The following is an 11,546-nucleotide window of genomic DNA, read 5'->3' as shown; positions in this document are numbered from 1 at the left end:
GGGCAGGAAGGGCTGGAGAGCCAGGGGAGGAGGTTTGGGGAGCAGGGGAGCAGGGCAGGAAGGACTGGGGAGCAGGGCAAGCATGGGTGAGGAGCCAAGGGAGAAGGGCAGGAAGGGCTGGGGAGCCAGGGCAGACATGGATGGGCAGCCAGGGGAGCAGGGCAGGCATGGATGGGCAGCCAGGGGAGCAGGGCAGGCAGCACTCGCTGCTGCCAGGCTCACAAAGAGCCCGCCTGCCCTCTCGTCGTGCCCACAAAGGCTCTTTGTGCCATGCTCGTGCAGCCCCAGCAGCTCAGGGCTGCGGGAGAGGAGGGAGCAGCGCTGCCTCGGGCTCCAGGAGCTGGGCAGGGCTGGTTCCTGGGGGGACATTCACTGAGCTGGGGCTGGCACAGCACAGCCCGACCCCGGGGCTCCAGGGCCTGCAGCCTCTCTCTGCTCGCCCCAGAGCCCAGCCCGGGGCAGGAGCTGAGCCCAGGCAGCCTTTGTGTCTTGCTGAGAGGGAAACCAGCCTGCTCCAGCCTTCCCTGGGAGCTCCCGAGGCTGGATTCGGGATGGAGTCAGCCAGACCCTCTCCTCCTGAGAGATCTGCTCCCTCAGGCGCTGACATCATCATTTCAGCTTTGCTGGGCCTCTGCTCCTCGGTGCTGCAACAAGGAATCAATCTTCATCTCGCTGCCCGGTTTGTCCAGCTGGATGGCAGGGCCTCGCTGCTGTGGCAGCATCTGGCACAGCAGGGCTCGGATCCATCAGCGCCAGCAGGAAATGTCATTAGCAGTGCCACTGTGGAGGCTGCGAGGAAGAGAGGTTTAATATTTAATTCCAGGCCTGGCGTGGTGGCAGCTCCTCAGCGCTGCTTTCCAACCCCACCACGGGGCTCCAGCAGGAAAAACGCTGCGGAATCCTAAATCCCACCTCCCCCAGTGCTCAGCACCTATTTTTTGTTTTTCACCAGCAGGAGCCAAGCAGGAGCGAGCCAGCCACGGTTCCTGGGCACCGTCAGGAAGAACAGGAGAACTCTGAAAGCCAAATTTGCGTCAGCTCCCTGAGAAGGAGGACGGGAAATTGGCTCAGCGACAATGCGTGCATTCAGCTCCTCTCAGGCTGCCGCAGCTGTACCTGCTCCCAGCATGGAAAAACGAAGGTGTTTTCTGCACAAGGCACCATCCCAGCCCTTCCCGATGGGGTTTAGTGTTGGGTGAATGGCTGGGCCTGATGATCAGAAAGGTCTTTTCTGATTATCAGTGCTGTGACCTCGTGATCCCCGTCCTTCAGCACCGGTTTAGCCACGCTCCCTCCGCATTCCCTCCCCTCTGCAGCCCCGCAGGGCACTAAACACCAACACCCGGGCCTCCCCCGCAGCCAGGAACCGCAAAGCAGCGAGGGGGAGACAGGAAAATGTCTGGGACGGAGGAGCATCTGTCCCACCGAGCCGCGAACTTCCCTCGCCGAAAAGGGGGGAAATGCGCAGTGGCATTCGCAGGCGCTGTCCCGCGGGCTCCCCTCCTCCCTGTCTGGCACTCCTTCCCCGGCACTGCCGGCTCACTCGGGAGTGTTTATCCCCCTCTCCGGCCGGGTGTGAACCGCTAATTGCTGTTGACACTCGCCAGGCTGAGAGGTTCAGCTCCCCCCATCCCGCGCTGGGTGCTGGAAGCTCCCCTGGAAGTGGCGGTGCCGAGTGTGAAGTCCCCCCCTGCCCTCACCGCGGGGGTGACAGCCGGACCTGGGCCCCTCTGCCCCTCCTCGGCAGCTTTTCCTGGGCTTTTCTCTGGGATTCTTGTGGCTGCCCCATCCCTGGAAGTGTTCCAGGCCAGGCTGGACGGGGTTTGGACCAACCTGGGATAATGGGTGGCATCCCCCGCCCATGGCCTCCTCTCAAAGGGGCAGCAGGATCTCCCCCATTAATGCTCCATCCGCGACCAGAAATCCCTTTAAAGAGAAGCCAGAGGCCGCAGTTGGTGTCTGGAGGCAACACCCACAATGTGAGGGGTGCTCTGTGTCCTTGGGAGACGCTGTCCCTGCTCCTGCAGCGCTCAGTCCCACCGGGATCAGCCTCTGGAGCATCCCCAAGGGACGTCAAGGAGTGACAGCTATTCCCGGTGTCCCCAGGCTGTCCCCTCCCTCCTGTCACCGAAACGGCTCCGTGTTTTCAGGATGAAAGGCGTCCTGGGGACAGGAGAAGTGTTATAAACAAATAAATAAAATCTCAGCGCTGAGAGGGAGAGGGGAGGGGAAGGGGAGGGGAAGGGGCTCCCGGGGAACCAGGCAGCCTCGTAAAAGGATGACGCAGGCGGCGAGAGCCGTGGAAGGATGCCAGGGGATCTGGAAAACAGGTTCTGGGAAAAAACACCCTCCCGCCGGCTCCTTGTGACGCGGGCAGGCGCAGGCAGTGCAGGGCTCGTCGGTCCCCCAACCCCTGGAGCACCCCCAAGAAATCCCGGCCTTTCTGTGCTGCCCGGAGCCATTCCCGGCGCTCCTCCCAGCGCAGATCCACGAGCCGGGCTGCAGCAGGGAGCAAAAGCCCTTCGGAGAGCAGCCCTGCCCCGCACGGGCGCACGAAGCCCTCTCCCCGCCAGCTGCCGAGGTGCGAATCCCCAGGAGCTGATTGAAGCTGGGAACAATGCCGAGGATGATTCCCACTTCCTCCCCACCATTGTCTCCCGGCGCAGGGATGGGGAAATCTTCCCTCCAGTGCCTCCATGGGAGGTTTTTCTTTACGAGGCCGCCGCTTTGTTTTGCGGGCGTATCTCTGAACATGCCGAGCTCTGGGAAGGAGCAGGGAGGATGTGAGGCCGCGGGCACTGCTGATCCCGGCTGGGATCCTCTTCTGTGCCGTGGAAAGGCGACCTGGATGCAGCGTGCACGTGCAGAACTCCGTGCACAAACCTGGTGTGCCCAGCCCCAAAATTAAACAGGGAAAATGTGATTTTCTAGGATTTAGACGGGGAAGAAGAGAGGAGAGGGATCATGCTCTGAGCTTTACCCTGTGGGGGTTTGGTGGGGCCGTGCCTTTCTTAGGTAGATCCGACCCGTGGCTCAGGTTCCAGCAGCTAAAAACTGGATCAGGCTGCGGGGAAAGCCCAGGCAAAGGGCTGCCAGCAGAGCAGAGGTTCCTCCCTGAGCCTCGTGAGTCACCTCTGGTCCTTCAGCTGCTCAGGCCGGGTATGGGGAATGTGTCTGAAGGGCTGGGATGAGTCTGAAGGGCTGGGATGAGTCTGAAGGGAGACGTGAGCGAGTCCCGGAGCTCTCAGTGTCACCGCGCACCAGCTGAGCCGTGGCACCGCTGCCCATCAGCGCTGTCCCCGTGGCACCGCTCTGTCACAGCGCCCGCCTCAGCTGCCAGCTCAGATAACCCACCCTGCCCGTGCTGCCGGCTGAGAGCAGAGCGGTCGCTCCCCTCGGCCCAGCCGGGCGGGGGATTGGGATCCCGGGGGGGAATTTGGGCGTGGATGCCAGCCCTGCCCTGCCCGGGAGGTGCCAGGAAAGCAGAACTGAGCTCCTCCGCCGCGATCCTGAAGTGCCCGGGGGGTTTGCAGGGTGAGAGCAGCTGGGGCAGCAGCTCTGCGGCTGACGTGGATCAGGGAATCGTGGATGGGGCCTTAAATCCCATCTCCTTCCACCCCCTGCCATGGGCAGGGACACCTCCCTCGGTCCCATGTTGCTCCAGCCAGGCCTTGGACACTTCCAGGGATGGGGAATCCATGGAATAACCTGTGCCAGGGCCTCCCCACCCTCCCAGGGAGGAATTCCTTCCCAATATCCCATCTAAACTCTGACTGTTCCTCCTTGTCCTGTCGCCTCGTGCCTCTGCGAACAGCTCCTCTCCAGTTTCACCAGTTACACCTCCAACACCCACCAGTTACATCCCTCTGGAAGCAGAGGAGGATCTGCCCAGCCAGGGATGGAGCTGCTCCGAGTCCTGCAAGAGCCCGGGGCATCCTCAGTGGAGCAAATTCCATGGGAAGGCCGGGCAGAGCCGGGATTTACATCTTGGCAGGAGAACAGGTTCTGCGGTTTAGTCCCTGGAGAGGAGGGGGTTTAATCCCGGGCAGGAAAAGGAGAGGAATCATCGTTTCTGTGTCGGCACCGTCCCAGCTCTGCGGGCCGGGGATTGTCCTCGTTCTGGATGGGTGCCTGCAATCCCAACAAAGCTCGGGGTGAGCTCCCAGCGCTTCCCTGGGGCCGCAGGAGAGGCTGCGGGCTCTGCCACCACCGGGCTGCCACCGACGAGGGGTGGGGCGGCCACTCATCGGTGTTTAATGAGGACATTAAACCCCAGCGCTCAGCCGTGGCCGGAGCTCTCGGGAGCCTTTGGGGAGCAATTGTGCCGAGCAGAGCCGGCTCCGGGGAGGGCCACTTGATAAATTAACTTTGGCAACGCTCGCCGACCGTGTCATGCCAATAAGGCAGCTGAGAGTGAAAAAAGAGCTGGACTGGAAAGGTGGGTGAGAGAGGGAAGTCCTGGAGACAATTGACAGAGACAGGGCAGGGGCAAGGACCGGTGATTCCTCCCTCCATCACGGTGACACCGCTTGAGGAGTTAAGGAAAACTGACAGCCCCCCCCCCAAAAAAGAAGCCTCCCCTCCCTCTTGCAGCACCGGTGCCCCAGAAGTCCTTCCCGGACCACAAATGAGCTGTGAAAGGCTGGGAGGGGTGGGAGCAGCACCCAGAGCACCCCCGTGTCACCCCTGGCCGGGTCTGGGCTCTGGGACAGCGCTGGGGGACAGCCCCCAGCCCCCATGGGATGGTCCCGGCTTCCAAAGGGTTTTTGCTGCCCTCACACTGAGGGAACAGAAGGGATTTGGAGTTGAACCCCTTCAGGAGCTCTGCCAGTGTCTCCCAGCTCTCTGCAAGGACTCCAGGAGTGTCCCCCTGGCCCCAGAGCGAGGTGTGCTGAGGGCCAGGCACCCATCACCCTCCTCCTGGCACTATTTTCATCCCAAATTAGAAGGGGGACAGCCAACCCCATCCCTATCCCCCTCAGAGAGCAGCAGCCTGTCCTTGCTGTTGATCTTGGCCACCCTGGAACTCGCAGTATTTTTCCAGCTGCACTTTGGGGTTTGCTCTTTCTGTCTCTTTTCCATTCCCCCCCCCCCCCCCAAGCCAGATCCCTCTCCAGCGGTGTTATCCCGCGTGGAAAAGCATAAACATCCTCCTGGGTGCCAAAGGCAACGCCCCACACGCGTGGAGACGCACGAGGAAGTCAGGCAGAGGCAGCGTGGGGCAGGGCAGGAGCGTGCAGGGCTTCCCCTTCTGCGGACACGAACTCCCTGACACGGAAACGGCCACCACGGAGCGGGGCCGTGGCCACGGGGCTGAGCCCGGCCTCTCCCTGCTGCTTCCCCTGCCCACTTCCCCATCCCGAGCCCCGGAGGGGAGCTGGGCCCGGGAGGGCGCTGGGGCTGTGGGTTCTGGAGCAGCAGGAGGAGCGGTGCAGGGTGGTTGGGATGAGCCAGGGCGTTCCTGTAGGGTTTTCCCAAGGCTGTGTGGTCACCTGGGGTTGGGCTCCGTCCTGACCTCGATTCGAGCACTCCACGAAATGTTTCCTCCTGCAAAAGGCTGCAGAAAACACCACGATCCTTCCCCTTCCCTCTCAGCGCCGAGCCCTCTGCGCTCACCCAGACACAGCCCCGGCCCCCGGGCAATGGGCGAGCGCTGGGACAGTGTCCCAGGGAAGTGGTGGGGTCCCCACCCCTGGAAATGCCGCCAAAAACGAGCAGATGTGGCACTTCACCAGCTGCTTCAGTGGCCATGGGGGTACTCGGTGTTCCTGGGGGTCTTTTCCAGCCTCATTCCCTGATTCCCCGAAGCCAAGCACATCCTCGCGCCCCTGGAGCAGGGGCTCTGTGCAGAGCAGGATGCCCCGAGCCGTCCCTGCGCATTCCCTGCAGCTGCCGGGCTGGCTGGGGCTGGGATGGCTGGAATTGTGCCCGGTGTGGGGGGGGGGGGAGAGCTGTGACAGCACCCAGACGTGGTGACAGACACGGCCCTGGGTGTCACCGCCACCCCCTCGAACCCTTTGAGGCCCGGCCTCGTGGCGCGGCTGATTACAGGGAATTAGCACCGCCCGCTAATTGCAGCGCCCAGCCCTTGGGTGGATGCCTCGGAGTCAGGCTCACCTCTCCTGCTCCCGGTTTTCCCTTGGGAAGCCACGTCTGGCTCCTCTGTGGCCTGCAGATGTCCCGGAGTTGAACCTCGGCCCCAAATTCCTCGGGGTCTCGCCGCAGGGAAAATGGATTGGACAAAAGGGAGCAGCTTCAAACTGCTAGAGGGCAGGGTTAGGTGGGATTTTGGGATGAAATCCTTACCTCTGAATGGATTTCCCCGGGAAGCTGTGGCTGCCGCATCCCTGGGAGTGTCCCAGGCCAGGTTGGAGCAGCCTGGGATGGTGGAAGGCGACTGTGGGGTGGAATGGGATGAACTTAAATCTCCCTTCCGACCCAAACCAGTCTGTGATTCCACAAAAACCCAGAGATGCTGGAATCCCGAGGATCCTCAGCTGTCCCTGCAGCCAGATCCCCTCATTTGGGCTGCAAGGCTGTCCCAGAAGGAGCAGGAGGGGCCAGGGAAGGTGCAGGAGAAGTGGGGCTGCAGGAGGCTCCCCGTGAGCCCCCCATGGCCTCAGGTAGAACCCTGGGCGTGTTTGTGCTTTTTCTGCAGCATTTCCAGGCCGAGCCCTGGGGGAATCAGAGCTCTCAGCCGAGTTTTTCGAGCAGATTTCCTCAGTGGGTAAATCCTGGGGGATTGAAATGGCTCCGGCGATGCTCGTGGCTCCCGTCACAGCGTCCCTGTGTGTCCCTGCCCTGGGACAGCCAGTTCCCACCAGCAGCACAAGGACAGCTTTGTCCCCAGCGAGGGCCAGGGCCACCCGCCCGGGCTCCTCAGCTGTGGCACAGCTCCTCTCCCACGCAGGGCTGCCCCTGCCCTGGCTGCCAGCCTGCCTACGTGTCCCTGCCCGGCTCCACGGGGACAAACCGCCGGGAGCCGCCGGATTCTGCTCCGGGGTGAAGCCACCTCCGTGCCGAGAGGCTGCTGCTGCTAAGGGACAAGGGATGGGGCGTAAAACACGCGTGAGGGACACGCGGGGCAGCCCTCAGGGGCACAGGGGAAGGAGGCAATAAGGCCCTGGTTCCACACACCCCATCCCGAAGCGGCTCCAGAGCGGCCCCGGCTGCGCTGCCTCCCCAGCGAGTTCTCATGCGGGCAGCGGGTGGGGGGAGCGGGAACATCTGGCAGAGGACGGAGCGAGGCTGCAGAGCCTGGAAAAGGAGGAAGGAGATGTGGAACAGCTGCCGGGGATCCGGCGGTGCCTCGGGAAGGGCTGCGTGCCGGCGCACACGTGTGGGATCGCGCTGTGGCTTCCCCCCGCAGCGCCAGATTGATCCCGTACCTGCCACCCAGGGAGGGGCTGCCCCGCCGGGGATGCCCGTGCCAGGCAGGGTCTGGGCACAGGGGCAGAGGTTTCTCAGGGCAGCTCCTGGTGGCTCTGCTGGCAATCAAAGGGGGCTCTGTGGCCGAGCAGCCGCCGCACGTGTGGGCTCAGCCAGCCCTGGAACGCTCTGGGACACAGCTGGGAGCTCTCCTCCGGCAAAGCCCAGCCCTAGAAGAGCTCCTGGCTCGGGGGAGCAGCTGGACAGGGTGCCCTGGGCCTGGGCAGCAGCCGTGGGATGTGAGCTGGGTGTCCTGGAGCCACCAGCTGGGCTGCAGCAGGGCTGCACAGCGGGCTGGGGTGTGGATCAGGATCCAGGCAGGAAGAAAAGGACAAAGGAAAGGACTCTGAGCTGCTCCTGCCCCTCGCCCTGCTGGGAGTGGGGAGACGTGCACGGTGTGGGTCCCACTCACGGGGCCTGTGTCCCCACTGCTGTCCCCTGGTCAGTGCCACTCGCTGAGTGCTCTCACCCTGCAGACCTGAACCAGCTCTTCTCACTCTATCCAAACCCCTTCCCTTCTCCATGGGCAAATCTGGGTGGGAATGGGCAAATCTGGGTGGGAATGGGCAATTTTTTGTGCCCCTCCTCAAACTCCTCCAGTGCAGAACAACTCAGCACATTCCCAGCGAATTCAGAGTTGGCATCCCTGGCCCCCCGTTCCCCTGCAAGCTGGAGTGGCTGGAATACATCCCAGGCTCCTATGGGATTGCCCGGAGCTGGAATCCTGCCTGCCTTGCCCTTTTTTTAGGGATCAGAGGCACCTCACTGAACCAACACCCAAGAGCTGAGGGTGACAGAGAGGCAGAGAGGCAGAGCCCTTTGGAGAGGATGGAGAGGATGGAGAGGAAGGAGAGGAAGGAGAGGATGGAGAGGATGGAGAGGCTGCTCCCCCGAGCCAAGCGAGGCTGGGGGCCTCGCAGGGCCCAGGCAGGAGCAGGGCAGGACAAAATGATCCCCTAATCACAGGCAAACCCATGGCTGCAGCACAGGGTCAATCCTGGGGGTCAGGGGAGGGGGGTGAAGGCTAAAACCGGGATTGCTCCCGCCTAAAAGCAAAGATCCATCTGGGAAATCACCTGGAAGTGCAGCCCTGAAGACATCAACCAGCACAGCCAGGGCTGGAACCACCGGAGGAGCAGCTCCTGCCACATCCCGAGCCCAAACGCGGGAGCCAAGCGCAAGGCAGGGGAGGCAGCGCTCCAGACACTCGAATTTGCTCTCTGTTACAAATCACACCCACCCGAGGCAGGCAGCTCTTTGAAAACCTATCCCCGGGTGTTTATTATAGAACCAGCTGCCCTGGCTGCTGACAGCCAAATTGCAGAGGGCTGCTGGATCCACGAGGGCCCTGCAGAGCCCCCAGCACGCCCTCCCCGCGCCAGGCGGCACGGAGGAGCACCGGATCCTGCTGGGATTTAACCCAGGGCTGGGGAAAGCCTGGCAGCTTGGGGTGTGAGGCTCGAGCCAGCCCCTCCAGCCCTGCAGAGCGCTCTCACTCTGGAGAAAACTCCCTGTTCCTGCAGGCAAGGAGCTGCCAAGTTCCCGGTGCCAGAGAGAGCGCAGACGGGAATAATTAAATGAGAGAGGCGAGGCCGGGGCCCTTTCATCCAGCTCTGCTCCCTGGCCACGCTGCTCTGCGCCTCTGCGGCCTCCAGCCACCCCGTGCCAAGGCTCAGAGGTGCCTCTGTGTCCCTGGCAGGGCTGGAAGTTACCTCGGGAAGGATTTTCCTTGGAGCTTTTCTGTTAAAACAGCAGAAATTCCTCCCTCCCATCCCAAGGTAACACATGAAGGGGCCGTGGAACGGCTTTGCAGCCCAGGAAAATTGGTGTGGAGCCACCCAGGGCTGCCAGGAGGGGGTTTCAGTGCCATGCACGGGTGCCAGGGCTGTTTGCAGGCACACAAAGCCCGCGGTTATTGCGGGCAGGGGGTCAGCGAGGTTGGTTCCTGGCCCTGCTGCTGCTGCCTCTGTGCAGGGTGAGTCACTTCCCTTCTATCTCAAGCATTTCCCACTGGGAAAAGGGATTGATAACCACAGGTGTGTTTGTGGGGTTTAACTCCAGAGCGGCCAGAAAGCAGCAGGGAAGGGACAGGGACCGCTGGGCTTCCTCTGCTTTCATCTGCCGCGGTTGTGCTGAAGGATCCTGAAGGCTGCAAAAGACCTCCAGGATCACCAGGTGCCTCTGGCAGCAGCAGGCGGTGGCTCAGTGGCCTGGGTGGGACCCGGGGCTCTGTCCCGGGGCGTTTTCTGTGTCCCTGAGCAGCCCAGGCTGGGCTGTGTGACCCAGACCTGCAGCAAAACCCTGTCCAGGAGGAGCAGAGCTTCTCCCAGCACCTCCAGTGCCTCCAGCAGCGGGAGCAGCTCGGGCTGGGAGCCTTGGCTGCCCCTCTCAGCTCAGCCTTTGCCGGGAAGGGGAATCACCCAGGGCTCGGCGGTGCCGGGGCGGTGGCAGAGTGGGAGGTGAAGCAACTCGTGCAGGTGGCCTGGGGCCAGCGGGGCACAGCCCCCAGAGCCCGGCCAGGACACGGTGACCCCTGGGCAGGCGCCCAGCCCGGCCCACGGCACAGCCCTGACCCCGCCGGGCCGGGGGCGAGGACAGCAGCGATTCCCACAGCGGGGAGTGCTGCAGGAACAGCTGCCAGGAACGGCCTCTGCCCACCTGGCAGGGTGACAGGGGCTGGGATCCGGCTCTGCCCCTTGCTGGGAGCCGAGGTGCAGCCCCCAGCCCCGTCCTGGGACGGTGCTGGCATCTCTGGTGCCTCCTCAGCCGGCTGGGATAAGCGAGGTGCAGCCCCCAGCCCACGCTGAGCCCCATCCCAGAAAGGCTCTGGGATCTCCGCTCCCTCCTCAGCGACTTGGGAGTCCCTCTCCCCCTCTCGCGGGCCCTGCTGGTGTCTGCCTGCTGACTGGAGCTGTCATTATCAGCTCAATAAATCTCTGGCGCGGGTTTTATTGAATCCCTGCCTGAGGGGGAACAAGCCTGTAAAGGTTGAGGAGAGCAGAGCTTTCCCACGCCTCAGCCACGCTGCCGGAGCTCTCGCACACATTCCGGGCCTGCCAGCGCTCCGCAAATGTTTGGACAGCCTTGAACAAATAACACACCTTTAAAGAGGCCAGCATGAAATTTTTCCTCACCACCCAGCCACCCTCCCACCGCTTCTCCCCCCGCTCCATCCCCGTGTGTGTGTCCGTGCGTGTGCGCGCCCTGTGCGTGCCTGTTTGTTTTAGCCTCCTCTTCCCCTTTGTGTGCAGCTCCGTGGCTGCTCTCCAGCTGCGTTTTGGGGGAGGAATTCTGGCCTCTGCCTCGCTCCCTGGCGCGGTGGGGGGAGGCGGGGGCCGGCATGGGACCGGAGCGTGGAAAAGGGAGGAGGTTTTGGCTTTTTTCTCCTGGCCAGATTTCCTTCAGCAGGTAGGGAGGGAGCAGCCAGCGGGGATTTTCTGCTGAGCTCGTGCCAGGCTGCAGTGGTCACCTCTGGATGCCAAGGTTTTTCCAGCCGAGCCTGCTGCGAGGTTCCAGGGCCGGGGCTGTGCTCCTGGCACGCTCCAGCAGCCACACAGCTCCTCTAATTAATGCCGTGGCTTCCTTCACACAGCCCCGCTGATGGGGCCTGACCCTGACCCCAGAGGAACTCGCCCGGAGCTAGAGCTGGAGCAGCTCCCCTGGCTGCTGCTCCTCCATCCAGATGGCCTCTGGAGGGGTCCTGAGCTCCAGAACTTTCCTGGAGACGAGGGATGCTCCCAGCTTTTGCACAAGGCAGGGAGACAGCCCTGAGAGTGCTGGCGGGGTCTGGAGAGCAGCTCCGGCAGCTGGGCCAAGGAGGAAGGAAAACACGGATGTGGCAGCGCATCCAGCTGAGCGCAGCCCCGCCGGGGAGGCTTTCCTGAGCCTTCCTGCGGAAAAATCCGCGTCTCCCTGCAAGCTGTTCCCCCCAGGCCGCTGCCACGGGGAATCCAGCTGGGAGCTGGGAGCCCTGGAGCCGTGGCGGGCGGCACAGCAGGTCTGGGATGTGCCCCAGCTGCCGGCGCTTCCCCGTTTTCCATGTGCGGAGCAGGGCCGTGCCTCGCGTGTTCCACGGGCACATCGGGAATGTGTTTGTGGGGCAGGAGGGGAGCTCGGGG

Source organism: Corvus kubaryi, unplaced genomic scaffold (assembly GCF_017639235.1).
Source record: "Corvus kubaryi isolate FWS band 111438036 unplaced genomic scaffold, C.kubaryi_AGA036_p1.0 37352, whole genome shotgun sequence".
Lineage (NCBI taxonomy): Eukaryota > Metazoa > Chordata > Aves > Passeriformes > Corvidae > Corvus > Corvus kubaryi.
This window is presented reverse-complemented; position numbering follows the sequence as displayed.